The following is a 22,394-nucleotide window of genomic DNA, read 5'->3' as shown; positions in this document are numbered from 1 at the left end:
ATCAAAACAAAGGGAATCGTCTCTAATCCCTCCGCCTGGCGTTTACAAGGGTCGTTACGGTTACTTCTAAAGACTATCCCGCGAAATGATGAGCCGGGGTGAAGTCGCTTCTGAGGGGGGGGGTGGGGGGGGGGGGGGGACCCTTCGGTAATTGACCTTGCTGTCTTGAGCCTAGTCAGCAAGTCATAAAGAACGGTTAAATGTTAAGTCAGGAGCTACAGCGCTTGAAGGGCTACACGTACGCTGCATTAACGAAATAATGGCACAGCTTATTTCATATTCCGTGTGAAACCAAGGTCGCCATTTTCTGTTGTTTAATAGGCATGTGAGGGTGCGAAGCTCTCATTCCAACGAGGTTGTGAGTCTGCGGATGTTTGCGTGTGTTTGGGATGGGAAAGTGTGTGTGTGTGTGTGTGTGTGTGTGTGTGTGTGTGTGTAAGCGCGTGCGTGTGTGTGCTCATGGGTGCATATCTAAGTATCTGGGAGACTTTTCATGCCAGGGAGAAAATGAATATTGAAATAATTACCAGTTGATTAACGATCCGCCTTAACAGGTATATGAGGTTTCTGATTTAACAACGCAGATATATCAGCTCAATGATGAAAGCAAAAATTGGAATTGCCTTGACTGGGCACCTGAACGATTTAAACGAGAGGTTTTCGGGGTTAACAAAGCGGCTTGGCGTCGCGGGGAGAGACTCCGATCAGTCGCAGTCTTAACTGTTTTATTTAAACCGTATTTAAAGTTAAACCATAAGGATGGAAGGTTATATATCATATTCTCATTTCAAAACTCTCACTGCAAACACAAGTAAATATCACAGACTGTGCACGATGAGCCACTTATTCCACCAGTGCATTTAACCGCAGACAGTACGAATCAGCTTTGGATTCATTTAGAATCCAAAATCAAATTGTCTCTAATGGAGCAATTTCAGCTCTCAGCATCCAGCTGTCACAACTCCTCGGTGAGTCCCTTTGGCCTGGCCGCGACAGAGACAGAGCACCACGCCGCCGCCCTAATTGAGATGACATTGATCCGTTTCCATGGAGAAGGTCACCTCGAGGTCAGCGTGAGTAGGCGCTGATGTCGCTGCCTCATTTCCATGTTCCTATACTGTACAAACAGAGACGTCCAGAGACGTTAAAAGGGCGTCGGGCTGCCCTCCTACGTCCTGCTGTGATTAGCATCTATTAAAGCCCAGCGCCACTGAGAGGGCTTTCACCGTAAAAGGACTGACGGGCCTTTCCTGGCTACCTGCAAGTGTCGACACATGGAAACCTGCATTGACATGGCAAAGGTGTTTCGCTTTATGTTTGCAGCAATCTCCCGGGGACATGAACAGCAGGAATACAGATGATGAACTGGAATCAGTAAACACAGCTTTTTAAACTGCACCTGTCGGGGAGGTAGCAACACCTGTTGCATACCAATAATGCAAGACCAGTGGTTTGGCTTGTTAAAAGGCTTGGTTTCAGACAAATTATGAACTATCCAAGGGACTTCTGCCACTATATCCGAATACAAAATACAATTCGATTTGACAAACTAAACAGCAACATGTTTACTTATTTCATCATAGTGAGAAACTGTCCAGTGTGAGTCCCTGGCTCATTGTAAAGGAATGCTGCTACTAACGCATCCAAGTGTAATTTAAAAAAGGTCGAACCACTTATATTTGTACCTTGCACTTTTACTCACAGGGTTTACTATGTCACATGTTGCGCTCACTGCCAGCGCTGTCAGTGATAATAACAGTCATTTTCCCTTCTTTGACAAAGCAGTGAATTTAATATCTCAAAGTGAGATGGACATCTTAAAGGCAGTGTTTGACATTTGAGGAAAAACACTTCTGTTGTGTATGAAGCTACAACCAAGCGATGGTTAGCTTAGTTACACAGCCAACGTAATTAATAAGGTTTTAAATGATCCGCATCGAAGCACCTGCAAAGCTCACTTGTCAACATGTTATATCTCATTTCGTCAATCCCTACACAGACAGAAAAGTAATTGTTGTGTTACCAATAAGGGGTTACATGCTCTAACTCCTTATTGGTAAACAGGAAACCCGCATGTTAATGTGTTATTTAAGCAGCGTTGAGGTGCTGGTAGGTTTATTTTGGAACTTTGGAAAGAGTTGAGCTAGCCGTTACCCCTTGCTTTCATTCTTCATGCTAAGCTAAGCTAATCTAACTTAAATGCCTGCTGGCTTCGACTTGATGTTAAACAAACCTAGTGTCTTATTAACTTGAGAGCAAAGTGCAACATGGACTTTGAAGCCCAGTATAATAGTTCACTAGCCAGTTAAAGGTTTGACTCACCCTCCACCCCTTTTGTTATCTGGCCATACAGATTCTTGTGGTTTTATAAAGCCTGCTATGGTTTTTATTCATTTCTATTGCAGAGCAGTAGTGCATGCTGCTACTCCAATACACTAATAGGATGTCATATGGTGCTCATAGTATTGAAAGAAATCAGCAGCAGCATGACTTTTCAGACACAGTATTCTGGAGAGAGATGTTTTTTTACTCCCTGCTTGTTTTGGGCTTTCCTTTCATTGCCTGTTTTATACTGCCATTGACCGCCTGTTGATTCCTCACTCACTACTCTTAACTACTCTGCGGCAGGTAGTGGTCGCTACTGATAACACAGCTGAGTGCATCACAGACCCACAGCTGCTGCTCTTCAGCCTGAGACACCGTGTGAGCGGGGGGAGGGGACCATAGACTGTTTATGAGGAAAACAGTTTGCTCACTTTTATTGCTTTGGACGTGTTCCGGTGTAATTGGCTATCAGCTAACAGCTAACGGAACACACACACACATGCACAGCTGAGTGCATCGCCGCAGCTCAGCTGCTGTTCTTCGGCCAGAGACACAGATATCCATGTGCCTTTTTACGGCGCATCAACCTCATGTTTTTACGCGCCAAATCGAGTCAAGTCGCCGTTACGCCAGCGAGACGGAGCCGAGACGCACGCCTGCACAGAGCCGCTGCAGAAATCTTCATTCATTTCAATGAGAGCGAGTCTGTCGTGTGAGGTTTGCAAGTGAAAAACATGTCTGATGCACGTGCAGTCTAGACAAGGCGTTGGCCAATTGTGGGTTGTGTTCATTCAATCACACAATAATACTACCAATGGTGGTTGCTGCAGACACACCTGGCGGAGTTCTGCACTCCACTGAGTGCATCTTTCTAGTTGTTTGTAATTTGGGTGAATCACCCCTTTAAAGACCAACACTGAGCCAGTTCTGCTGTTCATGCTATTTGGCAAATAATGCGTTTCAAGGAACTCTTGTTGTCTCATCAGCCCGAACATTGTTTCCCCTGCCTGTCAGCCACACCCCCGTCGGACACAGTGTTTGTCTCTGCAATTCTGTGTTGTCTTCATTCTGCGTCTCATTGACGAGTTGCAATCAATACACGACAATTCAATTTACAAGTCTGTCACTTGGCAAAACAAAAGTGTGTTAAGAAAATAGATAATTGAGTCTCAGTCATTCTTTGCTTTGTCCAATTATAACTGATTTTCTACCTGTCATGGTGTCTTCACTTCCACTTCTATTTCCCATACACACACACGCTCTCACACACACACACACACACACACACACACACACAAACATGAACCATTACCGTGGTTCTTTATTCATTATTTTACGGGCAAAGCAGGGTTCGGCCCGGAGGACCACCAGCCGGTCTCATGCGAGAGGCGTGTCGCCACGCATCTCGCAAAGAGAAATTTACAGCGACGCATTCAGGTGTCCCCTCAGCCATTCGTTCACAGTGCTTCTGGGGCCTGAAGGGGGAGGCAAAGTGGATGTGACAGGCTGAGATTAAATGCCAGAGATGGGGCGTTTCTCACACACACTAGAGCCTCCTGGACAGCAGCCTAATTAGGCGCTTCCATGCTCTGCCATCAGCTCTTCCAACAAAATGCTCCCTCCAAAAACACATTTGTTCATGGAACGGAATGGAACACTGCAGCACTGCAGAGGAGAGACACTGATAATAGGCCCATCAGCTCTTTGAAATTCATTAATAGCAGATTGATTTCTCGCGTTTTTACTGTGGTTTCATAGCACTGTTGTTGTATTATCTGCTACTTTCATCTTCACATGCCTTCAGAATGCCGATAAGCAAATGATCAGCTGGTCTGTGACACCCTGCGACATCAAAAGGCAGGGTTTCTATCAGCTCCCATATTTCTGTAAGAACTTGTCAGTCTGTATCGCCGAGAGAGGGTCAGGTGTTTTTCTCAGGCGTAACAAACGCAGATATCGTCTCCGTCTCAGATAAAGTGTTCTTCGTGGATATTATCGCGTCGAGCAATCGGGAAGATTTCTCTTCCCCCATATCTGCCTCCGTTCATGTGCCTCGGCGCAGACATGCTGGACAGGAGATAAATCTGATCACGGAGTGCGTGGGGTAATGTTCAATAATAAAAAGTATTATTTGCCAAGATCAATGTGTGTCGCCATAGCGATAAAGCACAATGAACAGGAAAGTGCTGGAAGCCCGCAGTAAATTTTGATGCGTTGTGATATTGAACACATTGTGACAACATACTGCTCGCCAGGGCTGTAAAACATCTTCCAACAGGCTGTTGAACATCCTCCCCGCTACATTCTTACACGCCATGACTGCCATACATCAAGCCTGGGCCACAGCATGCGATGGCTAAGTGTGTGAGGGATCACATGGCAAGATAGCAAAATAGGACAGCGCTACATATTCATCAGGGGAGAGTGGGTCTGAGTGTTGTGTGTGTGTGTGTGTGTGTGTGTGTGTGTGTGTGTGTGTGTGTGTGTGTGTGTGTGTGTGTGTGCAAATGAATGGCACGCCGCCTACGTAAGGCGTAACAGTAAGGGTGTGTGTGCGACAGGAGGATGGAGGGTTCAATCAATCACTCAATTAAAGCTGCGCGTGACAGCGACATGAGACTGTATGACTGATGGATGGGCCAAATATTTTCAAGTCTGAGCTCACTCCGGCTTGGTGACATTCACCCCGACGATCGACAAAAGCCCAGATCAAGTCGAGCGAGACCGTCACAAGCTGAGATAAAAACTTTTTGTTACAGCGCGCCGTCTACCTCCCGTGGCCCTGGACCACGTGCGCCGCCCTCAAAGCTCCCACTGTCGGGAGGCTCAGGGTATTTAAGAATGTTATCTCTAATGCACAGATGTCTTAAAGGTCCCGGCGGAAAAGGCCTGCAATTTCCCCTCCTAATTAAAAATTAATTAAATCGGCCGTGGCTCTAGCCAGGCATAAAGCTGAAGGCCGCAGCAACCGCCACTGGAAACGCAATCATTTATTTAGCTCAATTACGGGAAGCCACAGCAGGCTCCTTCGCCACCGATGTCACCTGGAGAGTCGGGGACAGAGCGCCCCGACCGAACCGACACACTCGATGCAATCCCCTCGTTTTTGAGAATTCAGCGAGAACGCTCCAGTCAGATTCCTGCTTGCGATGCTACACGCATCTCTTCCCCCTGTTGTGATTAATATATACATAGTCATACAGATATCCTTTGTCACCTGCTTCCCCCCCCCCTCCTCCCCGGGGGCTGATTTGGGCTGATTGATCAGAGATTCAGACACGGGATCAATAAGGCTTTCACCTCTCCCTTGGCAAGAGCAAGGGGCTCAGAGATGGCCCACTATGCTGTCCAATTATTCAGTAATGGAGCACTGGAACCCACCCAAGGCTATTAACACACTGGACACTGGGGACGGCAAGCGGCACTGCTAATTGTTGGGGTGTATTGTAAACTGTGTCAACAATGCACTGCCCTAATTCCCCCCCTTTTTTTGTTTTCCTTAGCGCTAACACAGAAGTGCCACAAAGGCACTTCTCCATTACACCTGAATATTCCTGGAGTGCAGACACAGTCCAGCGTCCGCATGCAGCAGGTGTGACCCCCTGAAGCCCAGCCGCGCACAATATTGACAGACAGGGAAGTTAAGCCTACAATGGGCTTACACTAATTGTAATTTGCTCTGGATGCAAAACGTGCGGAAAATGTGAATGAACTCTGGTTTAAACTGTTCATCAATTAAAGTCAACACGGACATTCAGTTTAAGCTCCGTCGCTCCTCGAGGCCGTGGTACAAGATGGACGCGGATGTTGGACTGTCTCGCATAGTTTGACCTCGCTTGCTGAGTTTGCGAACGTCATTACCGAAAGGGAAACGGAGGGAATCAAGATAATCTTCCTTCTCACTGTGTGTTCGCGCGCTTTCAATGTTTACAGCCCCTTAAGGGTGGCATATTTTCTGCTTCGCCACAGACCGGTGCGGGAACGTTCAAGAAATCAAACGCAACCTCGCACAAATGAAGACATGTATACGACGAGGCTCCCGGCGATATCGAGCGTGCCCGCGTTATGATCGCATAAGCCTCGGACTCGACGCATCATCTGGGCGTTTCACTGCTCATCGGTTTGTTTGATTATTAATTTTTCCTGAAGTGAATTCGTGGGTTTTCTTAGACATACATTTGTATGTATGAATTAGTTCTGCTACATCGAGACTCAGTGAGTTGACAGTAATCACAGCTCTAAGTGTGATGCGCTGCGCCCTTTCTCATTATGAGCAAATCACATTATACTGTTCTGGTGATTAACACTGTTTACAGACCCTCTCCCCCTTCCCTCCCTCCATCAGCTTTCTGAGTGAAACTGCGCTGGAGATAACAACCAAAGACCACCTTCTACTACACTTTGGTAGAACTTATTCAACTGATCTTTGAGTCACAACACAAACCTCCAGCAGATACTGCGCTGTTATATATTCCCAGTACTGTAATGCAATATGTTCGGGCTTTGTAGAAGAGAAAAGCGGTGCTCCGCCGGGAATCGTAGCGTTTGGATGTTTCAGTACCCAGTGTTACAGAGCTCACGATGATGTACACCAGCCCCAGACAGATACTGGCGTGTGATGTAGCCGCCTGCAGATATGCCTTTGGTTGCCTGCAAAGCAGTCTCTGTGGTTCAGGGACCTCAGGTGCTCTGTGCTCCATTGGCTTTCTGCTACATATCATCAGGGCAGAGCTGGATTCAGACTGAATCGGTGTCTGATGAATACAGGAAACCATTGGAGGGAGCGTTAAGAAAAAGTGTAGCCGCTCTACATGCGTGTATTAACTGTCCAACCTGTAAACGAATGCACAGATAAAAATGTATTACATAATATTCATTATGACATGGATGCTGGTGCCACCCACCTTTATCCCAGGCGAAAAGTACTTTTTTGTATTTAAAATATACTTACATTTTCAATAGTACACTGCAAATATACTATCAAAGAAGTGTACTTTCTGCAAATATATAAAAAGTATACAAAAGTCACGCTTTCACCTATTTTCAAAAATCAACTTTTAACACACTTTAAAATAATTGTACTGTAGTATACTTTCAAGAAATATATTATAAGAAAAATATACTTTAAGTGAAAGTTCTGTGCAGTTACTTAAATGGATTTCTTTGAACTTTGTTTTCAAACATATTTCAAAATGTATGCTATAAATTCCATTGAAGCAATGTATTTAAAGCACATTTTATAAATATAGATTTAAAATACAGGTGCACACTAGAAAATATGAGCGTTCTGCTGAACTGTGGTGGCATCCCCGACAACAGTCTGTTGTATCTTTTGAATAGTTTGGCGCCAAGTCACTGACCAATCAAGTGCAGCATTTTTGTTGATCACATCCAGCCAATCAGAGCGACCGACGTTACTCGTTCGTTGCATCCTAGCTAGCTTACCCACGTTAATGCAGCTCTTCAGGTGAGGAGGACATGATGCCGTTTCAATTCGCCATATATTACTTATGTAATAAAACACTGAAAGTGGAAAGTACTTCTTTATAATAAAGCCGACCAATTGTATCAAGTGACGTCACAGCCTGACCTCGATGAGGACGATAACTGGATTGAAATCAAATGTCCGACGAGAAAAGAACCGGAGAAGACAGTGGCCGCGAAAGTCCTGCTATTTGGCGGTGAGTTTGGAGTTCACATTTTTCTTTTTCAGCTACTAGTTAACTCCTTAATTGTCTTGTTTTGTCTGAAGAACATGAATGCTTAAGTTTTTTATCTGTTCTCGTTTTATCAGATTCGTACAAAGAACTTGTCTCAAAGAAGAATTTATTCATTCTTGGCAAAGACATATGGGCAGAGGAGGAAAGCAGGAGTGCACGCATGAAAAGAAAATGTGTGAGACCGACATCTTGGAGCCTAAAAAAAGCTGTGCGGGTGAGTGAATATTGATTTGTACGAGTCGTTTTTGTGACGTGATAATTCAATTTATATTTTTGTTTTAACTTTATATGTGTACCCTACATGCTGATATGCTAGCTCAAATACTCTGGTAGCTAGCTAAACCTTCGGCGCTCTCTTGTATCCAGTAGGAGCTGGCTCAAATCGTAGCAGCGGCAACTCGTAGAGGCACTTCCTGTTGCAAGCACTTGTCGCGGCAGTTTTCCACTGTTTGTGGCAGCACCTCTCCCAAACAGTGCTGCGGCAGTTTAGCCTTTATTTTTCGTTATTTGACAATATGTGACAATACAGTAAGGTTCTTGAAGGTATGACTGTTGGTAGTTGTAATTGGTTTAGTAAAAAATGCCGAATTGTAATAGTATGGCTACTCGTTTTTATTAAACTAACTCACTTAAAGGTATACTCCCTCTTGTGGCCAAATGGGTCAATAACGCTTGTCTTTAATATATACTTGATGTTACTCTACTGAATGGAGGCTCTGTGAAAAATGACACCACGTTCCTTTTATCTTCCCCAGCATCGTCTGCTGTTCAAGTTCAAATGTGTCAGAAATAAAGTGATGGGATTTACTAGGTTACATGTGTCACACATCAGTCATGTGAATTAGTAGAGAGTGGGAACCTCCACACCACTGGTGGTACCGCTCCATAGAGGGATGTACAGACTACTAGCACCGTTTTAAATAATGAAGCACATTGTATTCATATGTGAATAACGTCTATTAATTCCTAATAGGTAGGTAGAGATCTTCCAACTGTATATTAATGTGTTCCATTGATTCTCATATACAGCACGCCTTGGCTGGCAGCACAGTCACGGTTTCGAAGAGGGCCTTCCTGCGACTTAATCGTTCCCGCATGACCCTTTTTTGCCAGGAGCTGGCTGCTCTGGTTTTCACGAAGGATGTCCTTGCACTCTCCGCCCTGACTGGGAAGTCTGGGAAAGAGGGAACACCGAAAAGACAACTGGACGTTGCCAAAGTGCAGGCCATAACAGGTAATTGTCTTGAGTCGTATGTAGACAATTTAAAGCTTCTGCGATTTATAAAGCAGCAGGATCACATGTTCGTGGTAAACACACCACCAGTGATGAAATATACGTTTGACCTGCACTGGTAGGAATATTGGCATATCATATTGATATAGTTCCTCAATATTAATCCTGATTTACTGTTCAAAAAATAATATTGGTTCAACAGGATTTCCTGTGTAGTCAAAATAGAAGAAAATGTTGTATGAATATGCTGTGTGACATCATTCCTCGTCTCTTCATGTGTGCCGAACATGTTTCAATTTCAATTTAGAGAGCGAGAGTCTGAAGCGGTGCAATTTTTGGATGGTTCTGTGTTTTATTCTGAAACATTCTGTTTTGTTTGTACCATGTAAACTTAAAATTGTTTTGCTCTCTGTTCAATATATTTTCTTTTATTTCTCAAAAATGCACTATATTGCAATTGTTTCAAAGTGTGTTTTAAATTGTTGTTATAAATATATTATATATATATTTTAATAAAATATATTTGAAATTCAATAAAGTGTTTTTGATTACTATCTGGGAAGTTCATTCAGCATTTAGGATACTGGTAATACATTTGTAATATTGTAATGTATAATAGTATGTAGTGTACAAAGTAATATAGCATAGTAATAAGAAAGTGTGCTTTCTTAGTAATTGGAATAAGCCAAAAGTATAACTTTTGGTATACTATTACCACAATATCAATATATTAATATTGTTTCGTAACCTGTTTGTTTTCTTCAATGGAGCTACACACAGCGAATGTGTAATGTTGTGCCATGGATGATATCCGGCTGGTTTTCACCACCTTTGCTTTAAGAATGAATCATTCATGCCGTTAATTTAAAGTAATGTTGTTAGTGCTTTTCTCTCTCAGGGCCTGCTCGTCCAATCAGCCGACCATCGATAAGGAAATACAGATGGGTGACAAATTGAAGGCAAACGCATCATTAAGAGTCTTTAGCTTAGATTCTCCGAACTGTGCTGCAGAAAATACGCTTCGTGACTGCGTTACCTCATCTTGTGTTTCGATAATGCAATGTTTGACGTGTCACTCCGAAATATCCCATAGGTGCAGAGTGGTGAAGAGTAATGATGTACATTATAACTGCACATATTCATTTCAGAGAGAAATACTGTACTTTTTACTCTACTACATCTTTGTGAAAGCCCTATTTCCAATGTAGAATTTTCTTTTCATCATTTTTGATCAGCTTATAAAATGTGACTCTGTGTAATAGAATAAAATAACTTAAAATTTGAATTAGCTCCATCTTAGCCAGCTACAATTTTAAATGCTGCTTAGCATTTAACATCCGTAATGTATCAGTTTTAATAGTGCCATGATATGTGTGACACTATAACACTAAGAATCTCACCCTTTTGCATGCTAGGTTTCTTTTTTTAAATAATTAAAGCGGGACTAAACACATGCTTCTAGTAATACTTTAGCACTTTTACCAACTGTTTGTTGTTTTGGCCACTTGGAGACGGCGGAAACAAGCTGTTCACACAACACTGACAAATCATCACCTTTTAAGTTGATGCAACAAACTTAGTATGTATTACACAGTATTTACACAGCTAGTACAGAGCAATTTTAGTGTTCATTCATCTCGTTCGTGTCATGATTTTGGTTTTTGTTTAGTTTGTTTCCTGTTTTATTTTGAAGTTCCCCGCCTCTTGTGTCCTGTACTTTTTGACTTTCTGTCTTTGTGGTTTTTCCCTCTTTTTTCCTGTGGATCATCTGTGTTGGAATAGTCTCGTCGGCCTTGCTCGGTTCCCTTTTGTTTCTTCCACCAATGAGCTTTCAGCCCTCCTTTCTGCCCACCTGTGTCTAGTTGTCTGATTGGTTTCTTGTCTTTTGTCTGCCGTGGTTCCTATTGATCCCTGTGTACCTGATCCTGTTTTATTCGTAATTTTGCTCATTTCTGGACTTTTCAGTTGCTCACTTTTGGATTTTTGTAGTTTCACTTGTGGATCTTCTAAATGCTTTGAGACTCGGCCTCACCTCTGATGTAAGTTTTGTTTGTTTTCTTTATAAAACAATCACCTTTAATCTTCAACCTACTTCCCTTTTTTCCTACCTGCTGCCATGTGCAGACGTGACGGATCGTGTCCACCGGACAAAGGCAAGTCCAATTGTCATTCTCCTTTTTAGCTCCGCTTTGATCTCCACCAGCCCCCCCGAGAAAAACACCTGGCTCTTTAGCTGCTTAATGCTCCGCTGCGTTTAGCTAGTAGCTACCTGTCTGTCTGCTGATGGTTAGTGTACAGCTTCCCACTAAAAAGCTGCCAGCTGTTGCTCCAAACGATGCTAATAACAGTGGTGAGATAAAAACATTAAAGTCGCAGGCTGTAACGATGAGCTAAGAGATGCTAAAACAGTCTGTAGAGCCTAAGGGAAGAGCAGGTCTGTGACGGCTTCTCACTATGAGCGACACCTTTTACAAAGGCTACACATAATTCAAAGTCATTTGAGCCATTGCTACAGCAAAAGTATTGAGCACAGCAGCTTTCGGAACAGTTGTGAAGCCTTAATGGTACGGCAGTGTTTCTGAATTATGGTGGTGTTACTTTCACTTCAATAAAAAGATACCTCTCCCACGACAGCGTACAGGTTTAATAGGCCTTTTTCACAGCGGACATTTTGACTTGTCATAGTAGGAAAAGCACAGGTGTCACTAATTACATCAATGATGGCGCTGTTCAGTTCAAGTAACCCAGTAAGTCATCAGGACCCCGAAGCTGAAGCAGCCTCTCGACATGCAGCCGTCATTCATTTGATCATTTTTGCACCTGTGACTTTGTGACAAGTCAAAGGCCCAATCGCAATCTCCACGCTCACCGACTCGCCGACTTTAAGCGGGCTCCCGTAAAGTCCGTGAGGGTTTTGGGCTGTCCCACTGTCAAATCGTCAAGTGTTTGAGGGCTCTCAGGCAGACATTTTGAGCCCTTCTGCAGACTTTTCTCAAGGGAATTACCCACAAGTCATAGCAATAAAACACGGGGTTACCAGTGGAAGCATTGAGACGAAATAAAAGGAAAACAACGAGGAGGGCACATGGTGTTCAGCCTGGCTAATTACATTTACTCAGACATTCAGGATTAAAGACGGAACATGAAAACACATGAAATCAGAGTCATGCCAGCAGAGATTATATTTCACAGATTTATTCATCCAACATTTAATTTTGTCATTGAAGCTGTTTTGACAAAAACGATTAAATAGATTATTTGAAATTGCTCATCTCTTGGGGAAAGAGCCTGTAAGGGCGTAAAAAGTATAAAATATGCACCCACAATTGTACATAATATTTTTTGACGTTATCATGGTAAATTATATTTATACCATTTCAAGCCCTTACAGTCTCTCACACTCAACTATTTACCAAGTGTCGTCAGTTAAGTCCCTCAGGGTTCAGGGTTTAAGGCCTTAGGGGGGGACATTGGGATTGGGCCAAAATCTCAAGTCATGTCTGTGAAAGAGGCCAATTCTATCATGCAGTACACCTGCGTGGAAGCATCAGCATTATTTTTGCCTTGCCTCCACTCATTCACTCTTTATAGGGTGAAGCTGTGCACCGGGCAATTTGACATTGACGGTGCATTCAATAGATGTGTCTTATACGTACGACTATTTGACTGTTGACGTTTAGTTCACATCAAGGCTGTTCAAGGTTAAAAAGTGATCTAAGGAAAAATAAAATGTGCAATGCTCATGTTAAATATTTGCAGGTTTTTATGCATTTTTAAAATCTGGTCTAAAACCATGCTGTACAGAGCCAAAGCATAGAGGCAATGCTGGAATGACGTCTTTTGCTCAGTGGCACATCTCTGCGGTTGTTGGTTAAATGCAGGTTTACATAAAAAGCTAACAATCAGGGAATGTAAACCAGTAATCGTCGCTTTAAGGTTTTTATAATCCAACGATCCACGTTTAAAACACACCAATTTTGAGCTTTTACCTGCAGTCAAATAAGACCAATTTTGGGGGGATTTAAGCAAATACACAGTTTGATGAAAATAGCGATGTTTCTGCTCATGGGATGAGCTGTCTGAATGGTGGCTCGCCTACACCTGATAACAAACTGTGATTTCATGACTTTTGGCTAAAGGCAAAGTCATGAGATTGAGCAGCGCGTGGGATCCCAGCAGCGTAGTTTGTCATCATTGCCCTTTGAGTCTCAATGGTTCATAGGTTTATTGCCAGAGGCCTTGTATTGTGTGACGGTGTTGCTTTTCTTTTCTTTTCTTGTTATTTATCGCTGAATAATTTCATCTGCCTAATACGACGGGCTGTGAGCTCTTCAAGCCCTGCTGTACATGTTGGTTTTGGAAATTACTTTCTGTCTTTCTTTAAATGTCATTTCTCTCCCTATTTTAAAGTTTCGGCCATTTCTGGGAAGTGATATTCAAACAAAATGCTGTTTTTAAATATTGCACATTTGCTTTATTGCAGACCTCTCGCACACCACAAACAAAGAAATGTCTGCATGTGTCTGTGTGTGCCGAGTTTGTGTGGCTTTTTTTTTTTTTTTTTTCAAAGCACGGTATAGGACACACAACTGAAAACTCAGTGCCGCTTCGGTGTGAGACATTTAACCTCTGAATCCGTGTTTTCTCCTTCGCCGCTGAATGTTTCCGAGGTGTGATACAGTCATTGTAAAGGTATCGGGTGCTGAATCCAGAGGAAAGGTCAGATGGTGAATTAATAAAAACACGCCAGTTACTCTTGGCTTTAATAATGTCACTGTCTTAATTAACTCTCCCATCACACGTCAGGCAGAAAATCTGTCTCCGCTCAGAAAGCAATATCTGCGAAGCACTTCAGCAAGGTTAAATTAAAGTGACAGACCGAGTTTACAGTACGGGCTCGCGTCTGTCACAGCCTGGCGTTGTTAGGCTTTCATTAAAGTGACAGGCTGTGTGTGAAAATGTTAACGGAGAAGTGTTTCACACCTTGCCAACCGTTGCTCTGTCACCGATCTGCAGCGCTCCGGGATCGTTGGGGCCTTCTGGATCAGCCTGGTGGTTCCTGCATTGACGCGTGATATTCAAATCCAGTCCGCAGCATTATCGATCGACATGTTTTGAAGTTACCATCCACACACACACACACACACACACACACACACACACACAATACAGTATTTGTGTGTGAGGCAACTCAATACCCCAGACGTGCAGGCTGGACATGCCCCTTCACCTCTCGTTCCCATCAAACTTGGCATAAGGCTGCAGGGTTTTTTGTACCACACATATTTTCGGTTGAGAGGATACTGAGCGCCCCAATGAATAAAGCAACACTTCTGGCATTCTTAATATGACGCACACAATAAATGCATTTGCTTACTTCCTTAAAGCGCCCGAAAACTAGAATTCAAACGTTAAAGTCACAGTAAAACCGAAGGTAGAGTGTCTTTGGCTAATATTTCCGCTTATTTCAGATCATTCATTGGATTGCTGAGATGAGGGCGTGGCTTATAGTGATAAACACATCTGTTGGCCTCTACCCACACACCTTAGTTCAGGTCACATGACCCATGACACACTCCGCTAGCCCCCCCCCCCCCCCCAGCTAACCATCAAGTGCTTTATACTGTAGGCAGAATTGGCCTCAAATCACATTTTAATGGATAGATTTACAGAGTTTAAGATGAGTCATTACACATATTTCAACATTTTACAAGAATAGAGAAGAGGCCTTTTAATATAACCGGCTCAAATAAGGTTTTTCACAGAGAATAAAACAAATGCCTTTTTCATCTCCCTGTGTCTTTAGAGGATGGGTTCAGTCTGTCTTAAAACAAAAGTCAGGTGCCCATGTGGACATTGTTACAGGCTGTAATCATTCCTCCTGTTCTTAATGACCATTAAGGGATTCCCCTTAATGCGCTTCCAACGTAAGTGATGGGGAAACAAATCTGCGTTCCTTGTTCTGTGCAAGAATGTGTTCTAAAGGTTAACTGAAGATAATATGAGGCTGCAGCAGCCTGCCTGAGTTAATCACATCAAGTTAGTATTTTCCAAAGTTATAGTCTTTTTTAGTACAAAATTCCCTATTTGTGTTATGATCCCTCCACTGCAGCTCAATAAGGAAACGCCGTGCAGGGACACGCAGAGAGTGTAACTTTAAAACATATCAGGCAGATTTTTTATGAGCTTCAGATAAAGTTTGGAATTTGTCCCCCAACACTTTCATTGAAAACCCTTTACGAAGGGATCTCTTAATGGTTATTATGAACAGGAGGAATGATTACAGCAGAACCTGTCTGACTGTTCATATTGGTACAGATCTGAAAAAATTGAAAAAACAGCCTGTCTTTTAAGGGGCGACTGTGGCTAAGTGGAGAGCAGGGCCGTCCTTCAATCAGAGGATTGGCGGTTAGGTCCCCGGCTCTGGCTCCGCTGGTCGCATGTCGATGTGTCCTTGCGCAAGACACTTAACCCCAAAATTGCTCCCGTAGCTGTGCCGACGGTGTATGAATGTGATAGTATCTGAATTGTAAGACGCTTTGGATAAAAGCGTCTGCTAAATGACTGTACTGTAATGTAATGTAAGTATTTTTCCAAATCGTTTGAGTGAAAATTCACCAACTTTCATGTGGATGTCCAGTCGGTGTTGTTGGTAAATGTAGTCCACCGAAACAATCCATCCCGTAGTGCGTGCTCTGTTGACTGAGAAAGCACTGCAGTAGGAGTTGTGCAGGCAGTGCCTACATGTACCAGGATGCATTGCGTGCGAGCTTCTGCGGCACCAGTCTAGCCTTTAAAGTTAGCTACTTTGTTAGCCAAAACTAGCAGTTGGTGGACAGAAATACTCACACAACGGAGTCATCTGCCCTCTTAGCCCTGCTGGTCTCGGTTGTCTTTTCCGGTTTATCTTTCATGCATAGTAACACACACAAGCAGCGACAGCATCCAACAAAAACTACATGCTGAAAGTCAGTACAGCAGAATGATTCAGTTTCTGTTGGCATCCAAGGACAATTTGAGCAAATGCACCACCAGCGTTTGCCCTCGGCAGCTCAGGATCTGAAGGGCCTGTGCAGCCTCGGCCTCCACCTCTCTCTGCTGTATCTCTTCAGCCGAATGCTCAGGCTCAAATAAATACGTCAGCCAAAACTCTCCAAGATGTATCCTCGTCCTGAACGTAACTTTGCAACACATGGGAAGAGAAAAGGGAAGTTCCGTTTTGGGGCGGCCTCTAGAGCCCCAAAACGGAACTTGAGGATGAGACCAGAATCAAGGCTGAAACGCTTTGTGGTTCTTCAGTATACCAAGTATGTCACTGTCACGTCACTGGTATACGGAAGAACAACCAATTATTGCAGCTGCACCCCATGAGACACGGAGAACTAACAGCTGCAGGCGTTTTTCACACTAACTTAGATAGGTGGAGATTTTCTTTTTCTTGCTGTCCCCCTTTTGAATATTCATTAGTACCGGTCAAAGTTTGTGTTTATTTAAACTCCTTGTTTTTTACAACCCTGTGGGAGTGGTTTGATCAGATTTGTTTGACAGTGGCCTGGCAACATCCTGGCAAACAACCCCACAACTGTCTGTCAGAGTCTGATTCAAATGCTGCCAAATTCCAATTGGTGCACAGAGATGCCTGACATCATATATTTCCAACTGAGTCCACTTCCAACCAGAGATAAGACCACAGACAAACACAGACATCTTCTCAATTTGAAATAACCTAATTGGTTTCAACTTTTGGCAGAGTAATGTGCTCATAAAGGACTCTATCACTCAGACGGAGAGCTGTCTGAGAAAATAGGTTTCAAATTAGGTAACTGTTTTGGCTCATGGCCTAGTTTGTCAAAGGGATGAAGCCATTTGAACGGAGCCATGCTAATTTTGCATGTGTTTATCTTTAATATAATACTATGCAGAAATTTAAACAGAAAGAGGAAGGGAAAAAAACCAACCTCCGTCTCCTGGCTTTGTAAGGAGCAGGAACATGATCATTCAGAGCCGGCTTAATAGGTCACACTATTGTTGTTCCCTAACCCATCCACGCACTGCAGACTGCCTCAGAGTAATTTGGAGCCAAGGGCAGTCACAGCTGAATTCCCATTGTGATACATTGAACCACAAAACGGGTGCAGAAGGAACCTTATCGAGAGTCTGGTTATATTTATGGCTTTCAGGCCAAGAGACCAAACCAAAGAGCTCGAATTTTATGAAGCTACAGAAATTGTGACTTTTTGGTCAATACATTATTAATCTGCGTAAATTACTTTGATCCCTTGCGAAGAAGATCCGCGAAGAAATTTCAGTTTAAATCATGTGTGAGTAACGGGCGTCTATTGACACGTCCAAAACTGACGCTAGAGGGGTACCTACGAGCGTCGGTTGGAAGCGTGACGCATCTTGACCAAGCTGCTTTAATTGACGCATTGATGTGAGAACAATCGTAACAAACCCAAGGTTACCACACCTCCGGTTCTGAAAAGTGAAGTCAATGCTGAAGTGCCTTAAACTTACTTTCTTGCTAATGGCCATCAGGGGGCGACTCCTCTGGTTGCAGAAAGTCTGGTTGTATAGAAGTCTATTAGAAAATGACTCTACTTCTCACTTGATTTATCGCCTCAGTAAACATTGTAAACATGAGTTATAGTGTCAATCACTAGTTTCAAGTCTTCTTGAATACAGCATGATGTTTATTTAGTAAACTATGGTCCCATTTAGAGTGAAAAAGACAATACTTTAGGGCGTGGCTTCCTTCCTGTGTTGTTTGGTCAATGTTTTCGTCTTACAACTTTAACCCTTTCAGAGAGTGTTTTCAGCGCATGAACGTTAAGGGGTAACCTTTTTGATCGCCTACAAATGTCTTATTGAGTGTTTGGTTGTACTTGTTAACTTAACCCTCTTGTGTCACTTGTGCTCGCAAAAAGCCAAGATGGCCAAAATGTCGAACTCGAGTCTTCAAAACTGTAGGTGACTTGACTGTGACTACGTCTTAAGTACAGTCTATGCGTGAGAATGTGTTGACCTTAACCTCACAGCTATGACACTTTTTTTGAGGAGGTAAGGTGAAGATAACGTTACCCGTAACTATATAAATGTGTTTCTCTATTCACAGCTTTAAATCTTAGGCGTTTTAGGACATTTTTCCAACAAAGCTCTGAAGTCTATATATGTTATTATAGAGTATAGGGCTTCTTATCTATATCTCATTTATTGATCTTTTTATCATCTATTGGTATTCTAAACTCTGGTCTACATTTGCTGTTTCATAAATGTGCTCCCCAAAGGACTTTGCTTGACATCAAATGTGTAAAGCATTTAGATAGTGTGGGACTGGGCTATACACTCGAAAGATAAGATTCTTAACGTCCTCCATCTTCTGCAGTAATGCTCACAATGGAAGAAGTATGGCGTGTCAAGTCAAAGCAGGGAACCACTGGTCCAATGGTGGAGCAACATGTACTTTATTGCTTTGTCCTGATCCCATATTAAATACTAAGAGTATAAAGCAAGTGTTGGGTACTGTTTTTTAATTAGTTTAGTGGTTTGAACTAAGAGGAAATCGCACAAGACTGACAGCCATCAATCAAACTGAAAGTTAAATGTTTTCCCAAATGACTAAATCCTTTTTAACAAGTGGCTGCTCGCTTCAAAAAGGGCAGCCGGTGATTTAAAATGGCACCTCGATAAAGTCGGGCTACTTGTGAGAGACAGAGGGAGAAAAATGTTTATGTGAAAAATGAAGCAGCAAAGGCTGAGATATAATACAACTCAATAGCGTATTTCACTAGCCCCTCCCTGTCTCCCAAATGCTCACAACTCCAAACTGTTAAAACTCTAAAATCTCAGGCCCAAGCTGAGATAACCCCTGATGACATCACGAGGGTTATTTATCCAAAAAGGTGGAAATCTTCCTCCAGGGCCACAGAAGGCATTATTCGACTGTTTTCGGCATTACTCCTCATGGCATGATGTGTAAAATCTGTTAAGTGCCCCTTTTAAAAATAAATGTGCTGCCTGGGATCCTCTTGAAGCCGTACAACAATCCACAAATTGTTTCTAATTTTTTCCAGCTGCAGAACTGCTCCTCCATGCCATTTGTGCAATGCATTGTGGGATAACGGTGTCCGTCAACAGCACACTCGAACACAAGTGAAATTTCGTATGCGCGCTGTTATCTTTGAGTGTGCTTAATTTCGGCACTTTTCGAGTGGGAATGCTCTGCATACTGAAACCCAGGAGCAATTAGTATGTATTATATAGGACTGGGAGGCAGCAGTGTGTCTAAGTGTCTCACTGTTGGATTTCAGCACCATGGACAGAGCCATCAGAGCAGTGCCTCGCTCCTGATGGGTGAATTCATATTGCCTCCCAACACACGAGCGAGCACAGGGTTAGGGCCACAACAGCGCCCCTAGAGCCAGTGGGGGATTGGGGTAAAACGCTTCAAGGACACTTAAGCAAAGGTAAACGCTTGCTTGTCAATGGAGCCTGTGCTCGGGCACTGTGGTTAAAATATGGTTTCTTTACTCAGTATGCGATGACTGCTTTATGAGATCATGGGGGGTGAGGGGGATTGGCTGTGGAATTACAGTATTTGTTGTAAAATAGATTTAAATCGAAGGCGTTAACAGAGCGCGCTTGATGTGCGTCTCCGGGACGCCCCAAGGACAGCACCCCTCTGACCAGTAATACCATTAATATGTTTCATCTGCTATGTGCTCTCGTGTAATTACCCTTCTCCTTGAAGGCAAAACCCTCCCAACTTGGCAAAAACCCCCTCTGTGCTTCCCGTCCCTTGATTTCAAATGCATGGAGTCACACTGGCATTCGTGAACAAAGACCCCCCCCCCCCCCTTATAACAGCTGGGATCCCGCCAGCCCGTGTTTGTGTTACTGCTGATAATGGGCCACCAGGATATAGTCCCCCAACACCACCACCTTCTCTGAGGTGCAATAGCTGTGCCAGCGTACACACACACACAGGCCACTGCCACCGGTACAACACACACATGTGGGATATCGCATGCAACTTGTGCACGCATGCAGGTACGAGCGCACCCCGTGGGATGCTGGGAACACGAATGTGGACGCACTCCCTTGCACGATGCATGCACGCTCACACGCGTGAGCACCTGTTGAGGAAAAAACCCAAAACAAGACTGAAGAGTAAGTGTGCGGCTGGAATACTTTGCCAGATGGACGTGCAGCATCTCGGGCTCGTGCGCGTCCACCCTGATTTCCCATCATGTCTAATTAGGAATAGCTCTTTCTGTGGACTCATTATCAGTGTTTGACCTTTCGCCCGGGCTGTTTGCGAAGCTGGGCAGCAGCGGATGGGTGATAATAGCTCGTCATTTAGGCTCTACACGCTGATTAAATAAGATAGGGGCCACGCTCGCGCCAGCCCAGGCGCCCTCCCCCCCCTCGGTCAATACGGGACGCCCTAAAAACGCAAAGATGCTCGGAATAAGATACCGTTTCCACAAGCAGAGAACAAGAAGAAGGAGACATATGGTAAGATCAAACAGTCCCTTTGCTTACTGGGACTTTTTTTTTTATTTTTTGTCCTCCCTTTCAAAATTTTTACCCAGTCTCCCTTACGCAAAGTCTCATTGGCATGAATTAATAATACCACTTCAAACAGATGCAAATGCATTGTACTGTGTCCTCTCCTGCTCTGACAAATGCTTAGGTATGTAGGCTCCATCCGAATCTGTTGCCGTGATTAATTCCCTCGGGAGTGGGAGGCCCGCATGCCAAAACCTCGACTCTTGTGGCCTTTTTGCAACCCTTAAGTTTTACAGAGAGAAGTATTTACATAATGCATATTGATCCGCAGAGCAACCTATGTACGTGCTCCTGCATTAGAATACAAGAACACCGTTTAAGTACATTTTAGCGTGTAAAGAAAAAAGAACTGCACACAAATATAGGCGAACGCGGAGGGAAGAAGCGCGCGCGCACACACACACACACGTGCGCGCGCACACAAATGTTGGCAGGAGAGTCGGCTCGGCATGTCTTTCATAAGCTGTATCTGTGTGTGGGCTGCTGTGGCATGCATAAAATATCATTCTCTCAACAACTCGTGGCTGTGGAGGAGTTGGTTCAGGAAGGGGTGGGAGAGAAGGCCAGGGGACATGCAATATTTGGGCAGCTGACAGCTGCGTGCGCGCACGCCTGAGTGGGAGTCTTGGAAACGAGGGAGTGGGAGTCACCGGCGTTTGAAATGCAATGAGCATGCGTTTGAAAGGCGCTCCTGTCACAGATATAGCGCGCAGAGAGCCGGAGCAAAGGAGGGGTGCGGTGATAAAAGGAGGAGAGGAGAAGTGCCCGCGCGCTTTTGGGGTGGCAATTCGGTATCTGAGGGCTTTTTGCACAGGCTGAGGAAAGCACTCAGCGCTGCGCACACTTAAATACAAAAGCCCCTGGAACACACACACACACACACACACACACACACACACACACACACACACACACACATACTTTGATCCGTACCGAAACAATCCTTAGATTTTTAGGGGTCCAAAGTAAAAAGCTTTTTTTGGTTTTTTTGTCCGGGTTTGTGGACCAAAAGGGTGTGTGTTGGCGCTTTGTTTAAGCCCCGGAACAAAGACTCGGTTCCATTGTTCAAGGTGATCGAGCGATGCTCTTGATGTTCCCTTCACTTTCATGCATACTGTAAGGATAAAGATATGCCATATAAATCAATAATTCCTACATCACGTGCTCAGGGGCTCTGTCTTTGGCGCAGCGATGTCCTCGCCCTGTAGCATCGCTGCGCGCCCTCTGTAGCGCCGTCTCCAGCTATTGAATGTCACAGCCCCGCATGGTTAAAAAATATATTGCTTTCTTTGAAATCCCCACCGCTCAGTTTAAACACGCGAGTTTTAATGTAAAGTTTATTAATGTCATGCCCTTTTTAGGGGATGTGACTAATTAGGAGAGAAAGGCTTGAAGGAGAGAGTGTGTGTGTGTGTGTGTGTGTGTGTGTGTGTGTGTGTGTGTGTGGGGGGGGGGGGGGGGGGGGGGGGGTTATACAGCTGCTTCATCTGTCAACAGTTTGAAACTGGTCCACGTTGCTCGCACATCAGGAATCTGGTAGTGAT

The 22,394-nt window shown here is 43.8% G+C and overlaps 1 long non-coding RNA gene across 1 annotated transcript; it reads left to right on the top strand.

Annotated features, from left to right (window-relative positions):
- Nucleotides 1-7,575: 7,575 nt before the first annotated feature.
- On the top strand, nt 7,576-9,206 carry LOC142944564 (uncharacterized). The gene is made up of 3 exons (XR_012952778.1): nt 7,576-8,006; nt 8,120-8,259; nt 9,075-9,206. It is a non-coding gene; the product is annotated as an uncharacterized LOC142944564 (long non-coding RNA).
- The last annotated feature ends 13,188 nt before the right edge of the window (nt 9,207-22,394 follow it).

This window comes from Anarhichas minor, unplaced genomic scaffold (assembly GCF_050575085.1).
Source record: "Anarhichas minor isolate MPS153535 unplaced genomic scaffold, ASM5057508v1 ptg000277l, whole genome shotgun sequence".
Taxonomy (NCBI): domain Eukaryota; kingdom Metazoa; phylum Chordata; class Actinopteri; order Perciformes; family Anarhichadidae; genus Anarhichas; species Anarhichas minor.
The sequence above is the reverse complement of the archived record's forward strand: the minus strand, read 5'-3'. Positions and strand labels throughout refer to the sequence as shown.